This window comes from Mesoplodon mirus (genome assembly GCF_964341445.2).
Source record: "Mesoplodon mirus genome assembly, chromosome: X".
In the NCBI taxonomy this organism is placed as follows: domain Eukaryota; kingdom Metazoa; phylum Chordata; class Mammalia; order Artiodactyla; family Ziphiidae; genus Mesoplodon; species Mesoplodon mirus.
In genome coordinates, this window is record NC_138981.1 from 50705304 (window position 1) to 50723106 (window position 17803).

Genomic DNA, 17803 nt, shown 5'->3' on the forward strand with positions numbered 1-17803 from the left:
ATTGTGTTGTTCACCACTGTTTGTTTGCTCTGTATTTCTTCTAGGTCTTTGTGAAGCATTTCTTGTATTTTCTCCATTCTATTTCTGAGATTCTGGATCATCTTTACTATCATTACTCTGAATTCTTTTTCAGGTAGTCTGCCTATTTCCTCATATGTTTGGTGTGGTGTGTTTTTACCTTCCTCCTTCATCTGCTGTGTGTTTCTCTGTCTTCTTATCTTACTTAACTTACTGTGTTTTGGATCTCCTTTTCACAGGCTGCATATTCATAGTTCCCATTGTTTTTGGTGTCTGCCCCCTGTGACTAAAGTTGGTTCATTAGGTTGTGTAGGCTTCCTGGTGGAGGGAACTGGTGCCTGTGTTCTGGTGGCTGAGCCTGGATCCTCTTTTTCTGGTGGGCAGGACCATGTCTGGTGGTGTGTTTTGGCGTGTCTGTGACATTATTATGATTTTAGGCAGCCTCTCTGCTAATAAGTGTGGTTGCATTCCTGTCTTGCTAGTTGTTTAGCATAGGGTGTCCAGCACTGTAGCTTGCTGGTCGTTGAGTGGATCTGGGTCTTCGTGTTGAGATGCAGATCTCTGGGAGATCTTTCGCTGTTTGATAGTACGTGGAGCCCGGAAGTTCTGGTGGACCTGTGTCCTGAACTCGGCTCTCCCACCTTCAGAGGCACAGTCCTGTCACCCAGATGGAGTACCAAGACCCTGCCAGCCACACGTCTCAGAAGAAAAGAGAAAAAATGAAAGAAAGAAAGAAAAATAAATAAAGTTATTAAAATATTTTTTAATATTACAATTTAAAATATTTAAAAGTTATGAAAAAAAGGAAAGGAAGTAGAGAGCAACCAAACCGAAAAACAAATCCACCAATGATAACAAACACTGAAAACTATACTAAGAAAAACAAAAATAAAAACAGACAGAACTCTAGGACAAATGGTAACAGCAAATCTATACAGACAAAATCACACCAAGAAGCATACACATACACACTCACAACAAGAGAAAAATGAATAAAAAAATAATATATATATATTAAAAGAAAAGAAAAGAAAGGAAGAGAGCAACCAAATCAATAAACAAATCTACCAATGATAATAAACTCTAAATAATAAACTAAGATAAACATAAAACGAGAAACAAATTAGATACAGAAAGCAAACCCGAAGTCTACAGGTGATTCCAAAATCCACTGCTTCAACTTTGGGATGATTCGTTGTCTATTCAGGAATTCCAGAGATGCAGGGTACATCTAGTTGATTGTGATAATTTAATCTGCTGCTCCTGAGGCTGCTGGGAAAAATTTCCCCTTCTCTTCTTTGTTTGCACCACTGCTTGGGTTCAGCTTTGGATTTGACCCCATCTCTGTGTATAGGTTGCCTGAGGGTGTCTTTTCTTCACTCAGACAGGACGGGGTTAAAGCAACAGCTGACTAGGGGGCTCTGGCTCACTCAGGCTAGGGGTGAGGGGAGGGGTACGGAATGTGGGACGAGCCTGTGTCAGCAGAGGTGGCGGTGTGAGCTTGCAACAGCCTGAGGTATGCCATGTGTTCTCCTGGGGAATTTGTCCCTGGATCACGGGACCCTGACAGTGGCAGACTGCAGAGGCTCTTGGGAGGGGTGGTGTGGATAGTGACCTGTGCTTGCACACAGGCTTCTTGGTGGCTGCACAAGCAGACTTAGCATTTCATGCCCATCTTTGGTGTCTGCACTGATAGCCACAGCTCGCACCTGTCTCTGGGGCTCATTTACGTGGTGCTCTGAATCCCCTCTCCTCGCGCACCCTGAAATAATGGTCTCCTTCCTCATAGGCTGTTCCAGACGTTTTCCCCGGACTCCTTCCTGGCTAGCTGTGGCACACTAGTCCCCTTCAGGCTGTGTTCACGCAGCCAACCCCAGTCCTCTCCCTGAGATCTGACCTCTGAAGCTGGAGCCTCACCTCCCAGCCTCCACCCACCCCGGTGGGCTTTCTCAGGCTGATGAGTGCTAGTCGGCACTGATCGTCTGTGTGGGAATCTCTGCTTTGCCTTCTGCACCCTTGTTGCTGTGCTTTCCTCCATGGCTCTGAAGCTTCCCCCTGCCACCCCCCTTCTCCGCCAGTGAAGGGGCTTCCTAGTGTGTGGAAACTTTTCATCCTTCACAGCTCCTTCCCAGAGGTGCAGGTCCCTTCCCTATTCTTTTGTCTCTGTTTTTTCTTTTTTCTTTTGCCCTACACAGGTACATGGGGAGTTTCTTGCCTTTTAGGAAGTCTGAGTTCTTCTGCCAGCATTCAGTAGGTGTTTTATAGGAGTCGTTCCACATGTAGATGTATTTCTGATGTATTTCTGGGGAGAAAAGTGGTCTCCACGTCTTACTGCTCTGCCATCTTGAAGGTCACATGGATATTTTTTAGCTTAATATTTTGTTACTCTTTTCCATTTAATTGCACTTAGTACAGACAACATGGTTTACATAATACTGATTGTTAGTATATGTTGAGATTTGCTTTACATTCTAGAGAACATGATGAATTTATAAGTGTTTCATTTGTGCCTGAAAATATTTTGTATATTCTAATTGTTTCATGTAGCATTCTATAAAAGTCCATTAAACTTGTTAATTGTATTGTTTGTCTTCTATATTACTATTAATTCTGTTTGTTTGCCACATCTATCCATTATTGAAAGCAATTAAAAATCTCCCACTGTAATTGTAGATTTGTCAAATTCTTGTAGTTCTGTAAGTTTTTGCTTTATATATTCAAGGCTTTATTATTATGTGCATACTAGTCTAAAATAGATACACCTTTTATCTTTTTTAGTGACTCATTTGATGTTTTTGCATTTAAAGTCTATTTTGTTTGATAGACTTTGTTTTGGATGATATTTGTTTTACTTACTTAATTTCTTTTTTCCCTTTCTTTTATTTTTCAGAAAAATTTTTGCCAAAAAAATTGAATGCATTGGTTTACTTCTGAATTTACCAGTAGGATTTATAATTAGAATTAAGGATAAACTTCATAGCTCCAAACATTATTTTCTTCACCAATTTTTTATTTTATGAAACTTCAACTCTTCAGGAACATCAAAAGCCATGCTTCATGTAGATACATCAATTGTTTATTTTTCTACATACTTTTTTCTCTTTGTAGATATATATATATATACACTTTTTTTGCTGAACCTTTTGGAAGTAACTTGCAGCTATTGTGACACTCCAACCTTAAACACTTTGATATGTATCTCCTAGGAACGAGTGCATTACTATTATCACACTCAGAAAAATTCAACATTGATGCAATTATCTAATATACTATTCATGTCAATGTTCTCCAGTTGTCCTAACAATATCCTTTATATCTTTTTATTTGTTTTGATCCAGGATCCAGTCAAGAATCATGCACTGTATTTATCTGTCATGCCCCTTTAGTCTTTTAAAATCTCGAATCTCACCTTCCCATCCTTTTCTTTTAATTTTTCATTACATTGGCATTTTGGATGAGTCCAGGCAGTTCTCCTACAGTCATCCCACAATCCAAACTTGTCTGCTTTCCCAAGATTAATTTGAGCATTTTTAGTAAGAAGTCTACATAGGTGATGCTGTGTCCTTGTTATTGCATCACATCAGGAGGCAGAAAATGTCATTTGGTCCCATTCATTATTGACGATGCAAAGTTTGTTGACCTTGTTTAAAGACTTTTTAAGAGCAGTTTTAAGTTCACAACAAAATTGAGAGGAAGGAACAGTGATTTCCCATATGCCCACTGCCCCTACACATGCATAGAGCCTTCTCCATTATTAACATCTCGTACCAGGGTGGTACATTTGTCACATTTGATGAACGTACATTGACATATCATTATATTTCAAAGTCCGTAGTTATATTTTTACTCTTGAACAATATATATTCTCGCTGTTATACATTCTATGAGTTTACACAAATGTATAATGACATGTATTCATCGTACAGAGTATTTTCAGTGCCTTGAATATTTTCTGTGCTCCACCTATTCATCCCACCCCCTCAACCCCTGGCAACCACTGATTTTTTTAGAGACTCCATGGTTTTACCTTTGCCAGAATGTCATGTAGTTCGAATCATACAGTATGTAGCCTTTTCAGATTGGCCTCTTTCCCTTACTAATATGCATTTATGCTTCCTCCATGTCTTTTCATGACCTGATAGCTCATTTATTTTCAATGCTGAATAACATTCCATTGTCTGGATGTTCCAATTTATTTATCCATTCATCTACTGAAGCCTGCATCCAAGTTTTGGCAAGTATGAATGAGGCTGCTATAAACAGCCATGTGCAGGTTTTTGTGTGGATATAAGTTTTCAACTCCTTTGGATAAACATCAAGAATCATGATTTTTTATATTTTATATTTATAGTTATATTTATACATTTATTTCTTCTTTTATATGTACACATATTTTTTAAACATTAGACAATAAGTTGCCTCATGACTCAAAAACACTTCGGTATGTGTTTCCTAAAGACCTTATTTATTTTTTACCAATTATGCCAATAAATGTCCTTTAGATAAAGAGAAAGAAAAGAAAATCTGGTCCAGGATCCACTCCAGAATCATATGTTGCATTTAGTTGTCATGTCTGTTTGGTTTTCTTTAATCTGCAATAATTTCTTAGACTTTCTTTGTCTAAGAAAAAAATGTTTTTGAAGATATAACACAGTTATTTTATAGAATTTCCTTCGATTTCAGTTTTCTGATGTTTCCTCATGGTTAAGTTCAGCTTATGTACTTTTGTCAAGGAATACCACTGAAATGAGGTTTTTTTTCTTCTCAGTGTTTTATATTAGGTGGTGCACAATGTCAAATTGTTCTTTAACTTTCAATTTCTTCTTACAGAATGCTGTTCAGGAGACTTCAGAATGTAAGGCTTTGATGCCCTTCAGTGACTTTATGAATAGCTATCTGGGTACTTTTTACTTTCTCCTTGGGAAATAGTCACACTTTTTTGGACACAGGTGGAATTATAGTTTATAAATAGCATCGTATTCCTTGTCTACGTTTATAGAAGTGCTCAGCATTAAAGGGAGTTCTCATGTCTATTCTGCCATAATATTTTCCTTCCTCAGAGCATTTATCTAGTAGCCTGGTTGGTTGTCTGTCCATTTCTCTCTCCCAGAAGAGGTTGGTTTTTCCATTTCTCTCTCCCAGAAGAGGTTAGTTTGTTTTCTGTTGTTTTTTTGTTTTTGTTTTCGTTTTTTAAGTGAAAGAAGGTTTATTCAAGGAGATGCACACTCCATAAACAGAGTTTGGGCCATTTCAGAAGGCAAGAGGCCACGAAATATGGGGTGGTCAGTTTTTATGGGCTGGATAATTTCATAGGTTAATGAGTGGGAGGATTATTCCAACTATTTTGGCAAAGGGGCGGGGATTTCCAAGAATTGCGCCACTGCCCACTTTTCACCTTTTATGGTCAGCCTCAGAACTGCCATGGCACCTGTGGGTGTGTCTTTAACATGCTAGTGTATTACAGTGAGCATATAATGAGGCTCAAGGTCTACTGGAAGTTGAATCTTCTGCCATCTTGGACCTAGGTGGTTCTAACCAGTTTATGTCATATCCTCAAGGGCTATGTCATTCTTTTAGAGGTTATGCCATGCCTCCTTCTCTCCTGTTTCCTTCCCCCCCTCAGAGATTTTACTCCCATAATCTGGGAAGCAGAGGGGTGATGGTCCCTCTTCTGTAGCTGCTTCAGAGCTGATTAGGGGTGTAAACCCTGCCTGTCAGGGAGTAAAACTCTCTGGATGCCTGATCTAGGGACCCCAGTGGCAGGGTGGCTTCTTGTTTTGAGCCAGAGGGTAGTAAGGAGTGGAATCCTGGAATCCTCATGTAGCCAACATCTTGAGGTGGAACTGTTGTAACTGCTTCTGTAGCCTTCCTATCAATCTTCTTGAAGATGAAGCACTTTTTGCAACAGCATCAGTACAACAATAATTATTTATAAATGACAAAAGACTTTAACATGCATGGTTAAACATCTGATTACAGTGAAATTGATAAAGAAACTTGGTTACTGTTGTGACATACAACATTTTAAGATAACAACTAGAACTATAGCATTATACCAGGACATATCCAAATTTCAGGAATTTTATATAATTTTTAGAATGTCTATATTAATGCCATTCATCCATACAATGTATTTTAAGTAGGTTTATTGCTCATGTGATAATGTTCTCCATGTACTTTAACATACCAAATAATACTAGTTAAATATTTTTCATTAAGATACCTCAGGGGCCCTCTAAAGCATCCCAAAGTTAGCTGGAAGTCAAAAGAAATTTAATTAAAATGTGTTACTTGGGAAGTTTGTGAAAAACTTTCAAAACACTTGGTCAAATAAGATCATAGGTCACTGAGAGACAATACTTATCCCTTAACCAAAGTTAAAAGAGATCTCAAAAGCCAATACAGATCACTTAAAGGCAAAGAAACTCATACAATCTGTTATTAAAAGCAGCATTTTAAGAAAACTTTGAGGGGAGAATACAAATCCATTCTTGCCCAGGCCAATCCCCCAAAAAATCCATTTACCCAACTAAATTTCCTTTTCCTTTTCCACAAACCTTTTATAACTTTTTGTATCTATGTTACTTTGTCCCTTTTCTTTCCATTTAGGAGCAACCAGCTGCTGGACAAAAATTACTCTTTTGCTTAAGAGAATGTAATGCCCTTCCTCATACATTCCTTTGTTTAAAACACACACCCTACTTTCCTTAAGCAACCATAAACTGTGTTCTACACCAGGACTTTGTAGATTGGTAAACATAAATACTAATGATTTCTAAAAACATATGCTTTCTTATAGAGAATATCTCAGGGTGGCACCAAACATTTATCATTAGTGCTAAATACCTTTAGTTTCTCTGTTCAGTAATTTATATCTCAGTATCTTATTTTATTTGGGAATAACCTAGCTATCCAATAAACTTCCATCACTTAATTTAGAACAATTCTAAATATCAAGTAAATTTCCAAATATCTGGAGAGATTTTTTAAATTAATTTTTAATGGAGTATAGTTGATTTAAAATGTTGTGTTAGTTTCTGCTGTACAGCAAAATGGATCAGTTATATACATATACATATATCCATTCTTTTTTAGATTATTTTCCCATATAGGTAATTACAGATTATTGAGTAGAGTTCCCTGTGCTATGCAGTACGTCCTTGGTGGTTATCTATCATATATAATAGTGTGTATATGTCAATCCCAGTCTTCCAATTTATCCCTCCCCCATCCCCCTGGTTAACCATAAATTTGTTTTCTATATCTGTGACTCTATTTCTATTTTGTAAGTAAGTTCATTTGTACCATATTTTTAGATTCCACATATAAGCAATAGCATATGATATTTGTCTTTCTCTGTCTCACTTACTTCACTCAGTATGACAATCTCTAGGTCCACCCATGTTGCTGCAAATGGCATTACTTCATTCCTTTTTATGGCTGAGTAATATTCCATTGTATATATGTACCACGTCTTCTTTACCCATTCCTCTGTTGATGGATACTTAGGTTGCTTCCTTGTCCTGGCTATTGTAAATAGTGCTGCAGTGAACCTTGGGGTGCATGTATCTTTCTGAATTATGTTTTTCTCCAAATATATGCCCCAGAAGGGGATGACTGGATTATATGGTAACTCTGTTTTTAGTTTTGTTCTCCATAGTGGCTGTACCAATTTACATTCCCACCAACAGTGTAGGAGGGTTCCCTTTTCTCCACACCCTGGACAGATTTTTTTTTTTTTTTTTTTACGGTACGCAGGCCTCTCACTGTTGTGGCCTCTCCCATTGTGGAGCACAGGCTCCAGATGTGCAGGCTCAGCAGCCATGGCTCACGGACCCAGCTGCTCCACGGCATGTGGGATCTTCCCGGACTGGGGCACAAACTCGTGTCCCCTGCATCGGCAGGCGGACTCCCAACCACTGCGCCACCAGGGAGGCCCTGGACATATTATTTTTAAGTACACATTCCTAAAACATAATTATTCCTAAAAAGTTCATCCAGATTGGGGAAGATGGTGGAAGAGAAATACGCAGAGATCACCTTCCTCCCCACATATACATCAGAAATACATCTACACGTGAAACAACTCCTACAGAACACCCACTGAACACTGGTAGAAGACCTCGGACCTCCCAAAAGGCAAGAAACTCCCCACTTACCTGGGTAGGGCAAAAGGAAAGAGAATAAACAGAGAAAAAAGAATAGGGATGGGACCTGCACCAGTGGGAGGGAGCTGTGAAGGAGGAAAGGTTTCCACACACTAGGAAGCCCCTTCGCAGGTGGAGACGGTGGGTGGCGGAGGGGGAAGCTTCGGAGCCACGGAGGAGAGCGCAGCAACAGGGGTGCAGAGGGCAAAGTGAAGAGATTCCCGCACAGAGGATCAGTGCCGACCGGAACTCACCAGCCCGAGAGGCATTTCTCCTCACTCGGCGGGGCGGGCAGGGGCTGGGAGCTGAGGCTCGGGCTTCGGTTGGAGTGCAGGGAGAGGACTGGGGTTGGCGGCGTGAACACTGCCTGAAGGGGCTAGTGCGCCACAGCTAGCCAGGAGGGAGTCCGGGAAAAAGTCTGGACCTACCGAAGAGGCAAGAGACTTTTTCTTCCCCCTTTGCTTCCCAGTGCATGAGGAGAGGGGATTAAGAGAGCTGCTTAAAGGAGTTCCAGAGATGGGCACAAGCCAGAGCTATCACTGTGGAACACAGAGACGGGCATGAGATGCTAAGGCCACTGCTGCAGCCACCAAGAAGCTTGTGTGCAAGCACAGGTCAATAACCACACCTTCTCTCCTGGGAGCTGGTGCAGCCCGTAACTACCAGGGTCCCGGGATCCAGGGACAATTTCCCCAGGAGAACGCACAGCACGCCTCAGGCTGTTGCAACATAATGCAGGCCTCTAATGCCCCAGGCTCGCCCTGCACTCTGTGACCCTCCCTTCCACCGGCCTCAGTGAGCCAGAGCCCCCGAATCAGCTGCTCCTTTAAAACCGTCCTGTCTGAGCAAAGAAGAGACGTCCTCCAGCGACCTAAAGGCAGACGCGGGGCCAAATCCAAAGCTGAACACCGGGAGCTGTGCGAACAAAGAAGAGAGAGGAAAATTTTTCCCAGCAACCTCAAGAGCAGCGGATTAACTCCCCACAAACAACTTGATGTACGCAGCATTGGTGGAATACCTGAATAGACAAAGAATCATCCCAAATTGAGGAGGCGGACTTTGAGAGCAAGATATATTATTTTTTCCCCTTTTCCACTTTTTGTGAGTGTGTATGTGTATGTTTCTGTGTGAGATTTTTTCTGTATAGCTTTGCTTTCACCATTTGTCCTAGGGTTCTGTCCATCCGTTTTTTTCCTTGTTTGTTTACTTAAAAAATATTTTTTCTTAATAATTATGTTTTATATTAATAACTTTATTTTATTTTATCTTTATTTTATTTTATTTTATCCTCTTTCTCTCTTTCTTTCTTTCTATGTTTTCTCTCTTTTATTCTGAGCCATGTGGATGAAAGACTCTAGGTGCTGCAGCCAGGAGTCAGTGCTGTGCCTCGGACGTGGGAGAGCCAACTTCAAAACACTGGTCCACAAGAGACCTCTCAGCTCCACATAATATCAAATGACAAAAATCTCCCAGAGATCTGCATCTCAACACCAACACCCAACTTCACTCAAAGAAAGGCAAGCTACAATGCTGTACACCCTATGACAAACAACTAGCAAGACAGGGACACAAATCCACCCATTAGCAGAGAGGCTGCCTAAAATCATAATAAGGCCACAGACACCCCAAATCACACCACCAGACGTGGACCTGCCCACAAGTAAGACAAGATTCTGCCTCATCCAACAGAACACAGGCACTAGTCCCCTCCAGCAGAAAGCCTACATAACCCACTGAACCAAACTTAGCGACTGGGAGCAGACACCAAAAACAAAGGGAACTACTGCAGGCTGCCAAAAGGCGACCCCAAACACAGGAAGATAAGCAAAATGAGAAAACAGAAAAACACACAGCAGAGGAAGGAGTAAGATAAAAACCCACCAGACCTAACAAATGAAGAGGAAATAGGCAGTCTACCTCAAAAAGAATTCAGAATAATGAAAGTAAAGATGATCCAAAATCTTGGAAATATAATAGAGAAAATGCAAGAAACATTTAACAAGGACCTAAAAGAACTAAAGAGGAAACAAGCAATGATGAACAACACAATAAATGAAATTAAAAATACTCTAGAAGGGATCAGTAGCAGAAAAATGGAGGCAGAAGAACGGATAAGTGACCTGGAAGATAAATAGTGGAAATAACTACTGCAGAGCCGAATAAAGAAAAAATAATGAAAACAACTGAGGACAGTATCAGAGACCTATGGGACAACATTAAACACACCAACATTCAAATTATAGGGATAACAGAAGAAAAAGAGAAAAACAAAGGGACTGAGAAAATATTTGAAGAGATTATAGTTGAAAACTTCCCTAATATGCGAAAAGAAATAGTTCAAGTCCAGGAAGGACAGAATGTCCCATACAGGATCAATCCAAGGAGAAACACGACAAGACACATATTAATCAAACTATCAACACTTAAATACAAGGAAGACATATTAAAAGCAGCAAGGGAAAAACAACAAAAAACACAGAAGGGAATCCCGGTAAGGTTAACAGCTGATCTTTCAGCAGAAACTCTGCAAGCCAGAAAGGAGTGGCAAGACATATTTAAAGTGATGAAGGAGAAAAACCTACAACCAAGAATACTCTACCCAGCAAGGATCTCATTCAGATTTGATGGAGAAATTAAAAACTTTACAGACAAGGAAAAGCTGAGAGAGATCAGCACCACCAAACCAGCTTTACAACAAATGCTAAAGAAACTTCTCTAGGCAAGAAACACAAGAGAAGGAAAATACCTACAATAACAAACACAAAACAATTAAGAAAATGGGAATAAGAACATACATATCAATAATTACCTTAAAAAATAATAATTACCTTAAATGTAAATGGATTAAATGATCCCACCAAAAGACACAGACTGGCTGAATGGATACAAAAACAAGACTCATGTATATGCTGTCTACAAGAGACCCACTTAAGACCTAGGGACACGTACAGACTAAAAGAGAGGGGATGGAAAAAGATATTCCATGCAAATGGACATCAAAGGAAAGCTGGAGTAGCAATTCTCATATCACACTAAATAGACTTTAAAATAAAGACTATTAGAAGAGATAAAGAAGGACAATACATAATGTTCAAGGGATCAATCCAAGAAGAAGATATACCAATTGAAAATATTTATGAAACCAACATAGGAGCACTTCAATACATAAGGCAAACACAGCCATAAAAGGGGAAATCAACAGTAACACATTCATAGTAGGGGACTTTAACACCCCACTTTCACCAAAGGACAGATCATCCAAAATGAAAATGAAAAAGGAAACACAAGCTTTAAATGATACATTAAACAAGATGGACTTAATTGACATTTATAGGACATTCCATCCAAAAACAACAGAATACACATTTTTCTCAAGTGCTCATGGAATATTCTCCAGGATAGATCATATCTTGGGTCACAAATCCAATCTTGGTAAATTTAAGAAAATTGAAGTTCTATCAAGTATCTTTTCTGACCACAACGCTATGAGACTAGATATCAATTACAGGAAAATATATGTAAAAAATAAAAACACATGGAGGCTAAACAATACAGTACTTATTAACTACGTGATCACTGAAGAAATCAAAGAGGAAATCAAAAAATCCCTAGAAACAAATGACAATGGAGACATGAAGACCCAAAACCTATGGGATGCAACAAAACAGTTCTAAGAGGGAAGTTTATAGCAAAACAATACGACCTTAAGAAACACGAAACAACTCGAATAAACAACCTGACCTTGCACCTAAAGCAATTAGAGAAAGAAGAACAAAAAAAACCCAAAGTTAGCAGAAGGAAAGAAATCATAAAAATCAGATTCGAAATAAATGAAAAAGAAATGAACCAAACGATAGCAAAGATCAATAAAACTAAAAGCTGGTTCTTTGAGAAGATAAACAAAATTGATAAATCATTAGCCAGACTCATCAAGAAAAAAAGGGAGAAGACCGAAATCAATAGAATTAGAAAAGAAAAAGGAGAAGTAACAACAGATACTGCAGAAATACAAAAGATCATGAGAGATTACTACAAGCAACTCTATGCCAATAAAATGGACAACCTGGAAGAAATGGACAAATTCTTAGAAATGCACAACCTGCCAAAACTGAATCAGGAAGAAATAGAAAATTTGAACAGACCAATCACAAGAACTAAAATTGAAACTGTGGTTAAAAATCTTCCAACAAAACCCAAGAACCCGTTGGCTTCATGGGCAAATTCTGTCAAACATTTAGAGAAGAGCTAACACCTATCCTTCTCAAACTCTTCCAAAATATAGCAGAGGGAGGAACACTCCCAAACTCATTCAACAAGGCCACCATCACCCTGATACCAAAATGAAAAAATGATGTCACAAAGAAAGAAAACTACAGGCCAATATCACTGATGAACATAGATGCAAAAATCCTCAACAAAATACTAGCAAACAGAATCCAACAGCACATTAAAAGGATCATACACCATGATCAAGTGGGGTTTATTCCAGGAATGCAAGGATTCTTCAATATATGCAAATCAATCATTGTGAAACACCATATTAACAAATTTAAGGAGAAAAACCATATGATCATCTCAATAGATGCAGGGAAAGCTTTTGACAAAATTCAACACCCATTTATGATAAAAACCCTCCAGAAAGTAGGCATAGCGGGAACATTCCTCAACATAATAAAGGGCATATAGTACAAATCCACAGCCAGCATCGTCTTCAATGGTGAAAAACTGAAAGAATTTCCACTAAGATCAGGGACAATAAAAGGTCGCCCACTCTCACCACTCCTATTCAACATAGCTTTGGAAGTTTTAGCCACAGCAGTCAGAGAAGAAAAGGAAATAAAAGGAATCCAAATCGGAAAAGAAGAAGTAAAGCTGTCACTGTTTGCAGATGCCATGATACTATACATAGAGAATCCTAAAGATGCTACCAGAAAACTACTAGAGCTAATCAATGAATTTGGTAAAGTAGCAGGAAACAAAATTAATACACAGAAATCTCTGGCAGGCCTATACACTAATGATGAAAAATCTGAAAATGAAATCAAGAAAACACTCCCATTTACCATTGCAACAAAAGAATAAAATATCTGGGAATAAACCTACCTAAGGAGACAAAAGAACTGTATGCAGAAAATTATAAGACACTGATGAAAGAAATTAAAGATAATACAAATAGATGGAGAGATATACCATGTTCTTGCATTGGAGGAATCAACATTGTGAATATGACTCTACCACCCAAATCAATCTACAGATTCAATGCAATCCCTATCAAACTACCACTGGCACTTTTCACAGAACTAGAACAAAATATTTCACAATTTGTATGGGAACACAAAAGACCCCGAATAGCCAAAGCAATTTGAGAACAAAAAACGGAGCTGGAGGAATCAGGCTCCCTGACTTCACACTATACTACAAAGCTACAGTAATCAAGACAGTATGGTACTTGCACAAAAACAGAAATATAGGTCAATGGAACAGGATAGAAAGCCCAGAGATAAACTCACGCACATATGGTCACCTTATCTTTGATAAAGGAGGCAGGAATATACAGTGGAGAAAGGACAGCCTCTTCAATAAGTGGTGCTGGGAAAACTGGACAGCTACATGTAAAAGTGTGAGATTAGATCACTCCCTAACACCATACACAAAAGTAAGCTCAAAATGGATTAAAGACCTAAATATAAGGCCAGAAACTATCAAAGTCTTAGAGGAAAACATAGGCAGAACACTCTATGACATAAATCACAGCAAGATCCTTTTTGACCCACGTCCTAGAGAAATGGAAATAAAAACAAAAATAAACAAATGGGACCTAATGAAACTTCAAAGCTTTTATACAGCAAAGGAAACCATACACAACACCAAAAGAGAACCCTCAGGATGGGAGAAATTATTTGCAACTTAAGCAACTGACTAAAAATTAATCTCCAAAATTTATAAGCAGCGCATGCAGCTCAATAACAAAAAACCAAACAGCCCAATCCAAAAATGGGCTGAAGACCTAAATAGACATTTCCCCAAAGTAGATATACAGACTGCCAACAAGCACATGAAAGAATGCTCAGCATCATTATTCATTAGAGAAATGCAAATCAAAACTACAATGAGGTATCATCTCACACAGGTCAGAATGGCCATCATCAAAAAATCTAGAAACAATAAATGCTGGAGAGGGTGTGGAGAAAAGGGAACACTCTTGCACTGCTGGTGGGAATGTGAATTGGTACAGTCACTATGGAGAACAGTATGGAGGTTCCTTTAAAAAGTACAAATAGAACTGCCATATGACCCACCAATCCCACTACTGGGCATATACCCTGAGAAAACCATAATTCAAAAAGAGTCATGTAACAAAATGTTCATTGCAGCTCTATTTACAATGGCCAGGAGATGGAACCAACCTAAGTGTCCATCATCGGATGAATGGATAAAGAAGATGTGGCACATATATACAATGGAATATTACTCAGCCATAAAAAGAAACGAAATTGAGCTATTTGTAATGAGGTGGATGGACCTAGAGTATGTCATACAAAGTGAAGTAAGTCAGAAAGAGAAAGACAAATACCATATGCTGACACATATATATGGAATTTAAGGGAAAAAATGTCATGAAGAACTTAGGGGTAAGACAGGAATAAAGACACAGACCTACTTGAGAATGGACTTGAGGATATGGGGAGGGGGAATGGTAAGCTGTGACAAAGCGAGAGAGAGGCATGGACATATATACACTACCAAACGTAAGGTAGATAGCTAGTGGGAAGCAGCCTCATAGCACAGGGAGATCAGCTCGGTGCTTTGTGACCGTCTGGAGGGGTGGGATAGGGAGGGTGGGCGGGAGGGAGACGCAAGAGGGAAGGGATATGGGAACAGATGTATATGTATAACTGATTCATTTTGTTATAAAGCAGAAACTAATAAAAAAAATCTGAAGTCATAAAAAAATGTTTGTTGTTATTTATTTATTTATTTATTGGCCAAACTGTGCAGCTTCTTGGATCTTATTTCCCTGACCAGGGATCAAGCCCTAGGCCCTTGGCAGTGAAGGCAGGGAGTCCTAACCACTGGACTGCCAGGGATTTCCCTGTTGTGGTATAATTGAAAAATAAAATTGTAAGATATTTGAAGAGTAAGTCATGGTGATTTGTTATACATACACATTGTGCAAGGATTCCAATCATCTAGTTAATCTGCACGTTTATCACCTCGCATTTTTTTTTTTTTTTGGTGAGAGCATTTAAGTTCTAGTCTCTTAGCAAATTTCAATTATGTAGTACAGTGTTATCAACTATAGTTAACATGTTTTACAGTCGATCCTCAAACTTTCTTCATCTTATAGTTGAAAATATGTAACCTTTTACAAACCTCTCTTTATTTCCTCCAAACCCTAGCTCCTAGCAACTATTTTTCTACTCTCTGTTACTAAGAGTTTGACTTTTTTTTTTTTTTTAGATTCCACATATAATTGATAACATGCAGTGTTTGTCTTTCTCTCTCTGGCTTATTTCACTCAGCATAATGTCAAAATTTATCCCTTATGTCAGAATGTCAGAAATGTCAGAATTTCCTTCTTTTTCATGGCTGAGTATATATATATATATATATAATATATATATATAATATATATATATAATATATATATAATAACTTCTTTATTATATCAGCCGTTGATGGACACTTAGGTTGTTTCCATATCTTGGCTCTTGTGAATAATGTTGTAATGAATATGGGAGTGTAGCTATCTTTTCAATGTCCTGTTTTTATTTCTTTGGGATATATATGCAGAAGTCTCCATTTTCTTTTATCTTCCCATCTCTCTGATTCTCCTGAGGAAAAATTATCTGCTTTAAGGGACTCATGCAAATACAGTGTGACCACCTAGGTAATCCAGAATATTCTCCCCCACCTCAAGGTTCTTAATCACATCAGCAAAGTTCCTTTTGCCATGGAACTAGGCTGTGAATATCTTTGGATAGCCATAATTCATAGGAACCAACCTGATATCCAGAGCATGATCCATCTATCCTTTCATTCAATCAATAAAAATATATTGAGCATCTTTTTAATTCTAGGTATTTTTCTAGATGCTAGGGTTACAAAAATAAGACACCTAACTTACCCAAGGAGTTCATAAACTGATTTGGTAAGTGCTATAAGTAGAAATTGGAATAGAGTGTTATAAGTGAAAAGAGGAGGGCGTATACTAGTGAGGTCTGGGATGACCTCCTGTGTGAATCAATGTCTAAGCAGAGTCTTAATAAAAAGAGTAGAAGTATTAAGTTAGGATGGGGGATGGTAGAGAGACAAATAGATGGAAGAACTTTAAGCAATGAGAATAGAATACCAAAGGTACAGAAGTTTGATATAGCCTGTTCTTGTTGGGGGATGGAGGTGGATGGTAAGCATATCTACAAGTCAAATAGGTTTCCTAGAGTGGAGAGATGAAACTAGATTAGCAAGCTAGAGCATGAACGTGAAGACCTTATGTGCCATGCTAGATAGGTTTAAGATAAATCTGTAGGAAATGAGAAGTTATTGAAGATTTTTAAAGAGGGTACTATGTTCCCATTTATATTTTATATAGATCATACTAGTGGTCATATGGAGGATGGTGTAAAGATTGGGGTGAGAAGACCATTTAAGATGCTTTTGTGATAATCCTAACAAGAAATGATGAGGGCCTGAACTCAGTCAATCATAGTTGAGATGGGCTTCCTTGGTGGTGCAGTGGTTGAGAGTCCGCCTGCCGATGCAGGGGACACGGGTTCGTGCCCCAGTCTGGGAAGATCCCACATGCCGCAGAGCGCCTGGGCCCGTGAGCCATGGCCGCTGAGCCTGCGCATCCGGAGCCTGTGCTGCACAACGGGAGAGGCCACAACAGTGAGAGGCCCGCGTACCGCAAAAAGAAAAAAAATCATAGTTGAGATGAATAACAGAGGAACTGATTTGAGAAAGGTTGATGAAGTATTACTAAATACATGGCATATCAATCAAGGTTAAACTAGAGAAACAGAACCAGTAAGAGATACATATTAAGAAATTTATTGCAAAGAATTGACCTATGTGATTTTGGGGACTGGCTAGGTAAGTCTGAAATCCACAGAGCAGTCTCTCAGGAATTTCAGGCTGGACCTCTGGCACAAACTGAAGTTGGTGTTCATAGGAGATATTTCTTCTCCAGGAAAGTCTCAGGTCTGCTCTTAAGGCCTATCAACTGATTGAATCAGGTACACCCAGATTATCTAGGATAATCTCCTTTACTTAAAGGAGATTACAGACATTAATCACTTGTACAAAATGGTTTCACAGCAATACCTAAATCTGTGCTTGATTGAACCACTGGAAAATCTAACCTAGCCAAGTTTACACATTAAAAGACCATCACAAATGGGATGGGGGCCAGTGGAGACAGAATAATAAAGAATGATTCTTAAGTTTCTGGCTTGAGTATTAGGTGAAATCTCTAACCGAGATATAGAATACAAGAGGAGCAAGTTTTGGACGTTTTGAATAAGATATATCTGTAAAGTTATGAGATTGCAGAACTAGCAGGTAAATACATTTGGAAACCATCAGCATAAAGGTGATAGTTGAACCAGGTGAGTAAGATAGATAATCTAGTAGAGTGT

General features: G+C 38.7%; 1 protein-coding gene across 4 annotated transcripts in view; it reads left to right on the top strand.

The window, feature by feature from the left end:
- The window catches only part of NBDY (negative regulator of P-body association), a 40418-nt gene that overhangs the window by 12993 nt on the left and 9622 nt on the right, over positions 1–17803 (top strand). Inside the window, exon 3 of one of the 4 annotated variants that reach the window (XM_082609555.1) lies at positions 9502–14962. The exons of 1 other annotated variant lie outside the window; for it this stretch is intronic. The gene's annotated coding sequence lies outside the window, so the exon portion shown is untranslated. 2 more of the 4 variants (XM_082609558.1, XM_082609557.1) reach the window with 2 other exon arrangements.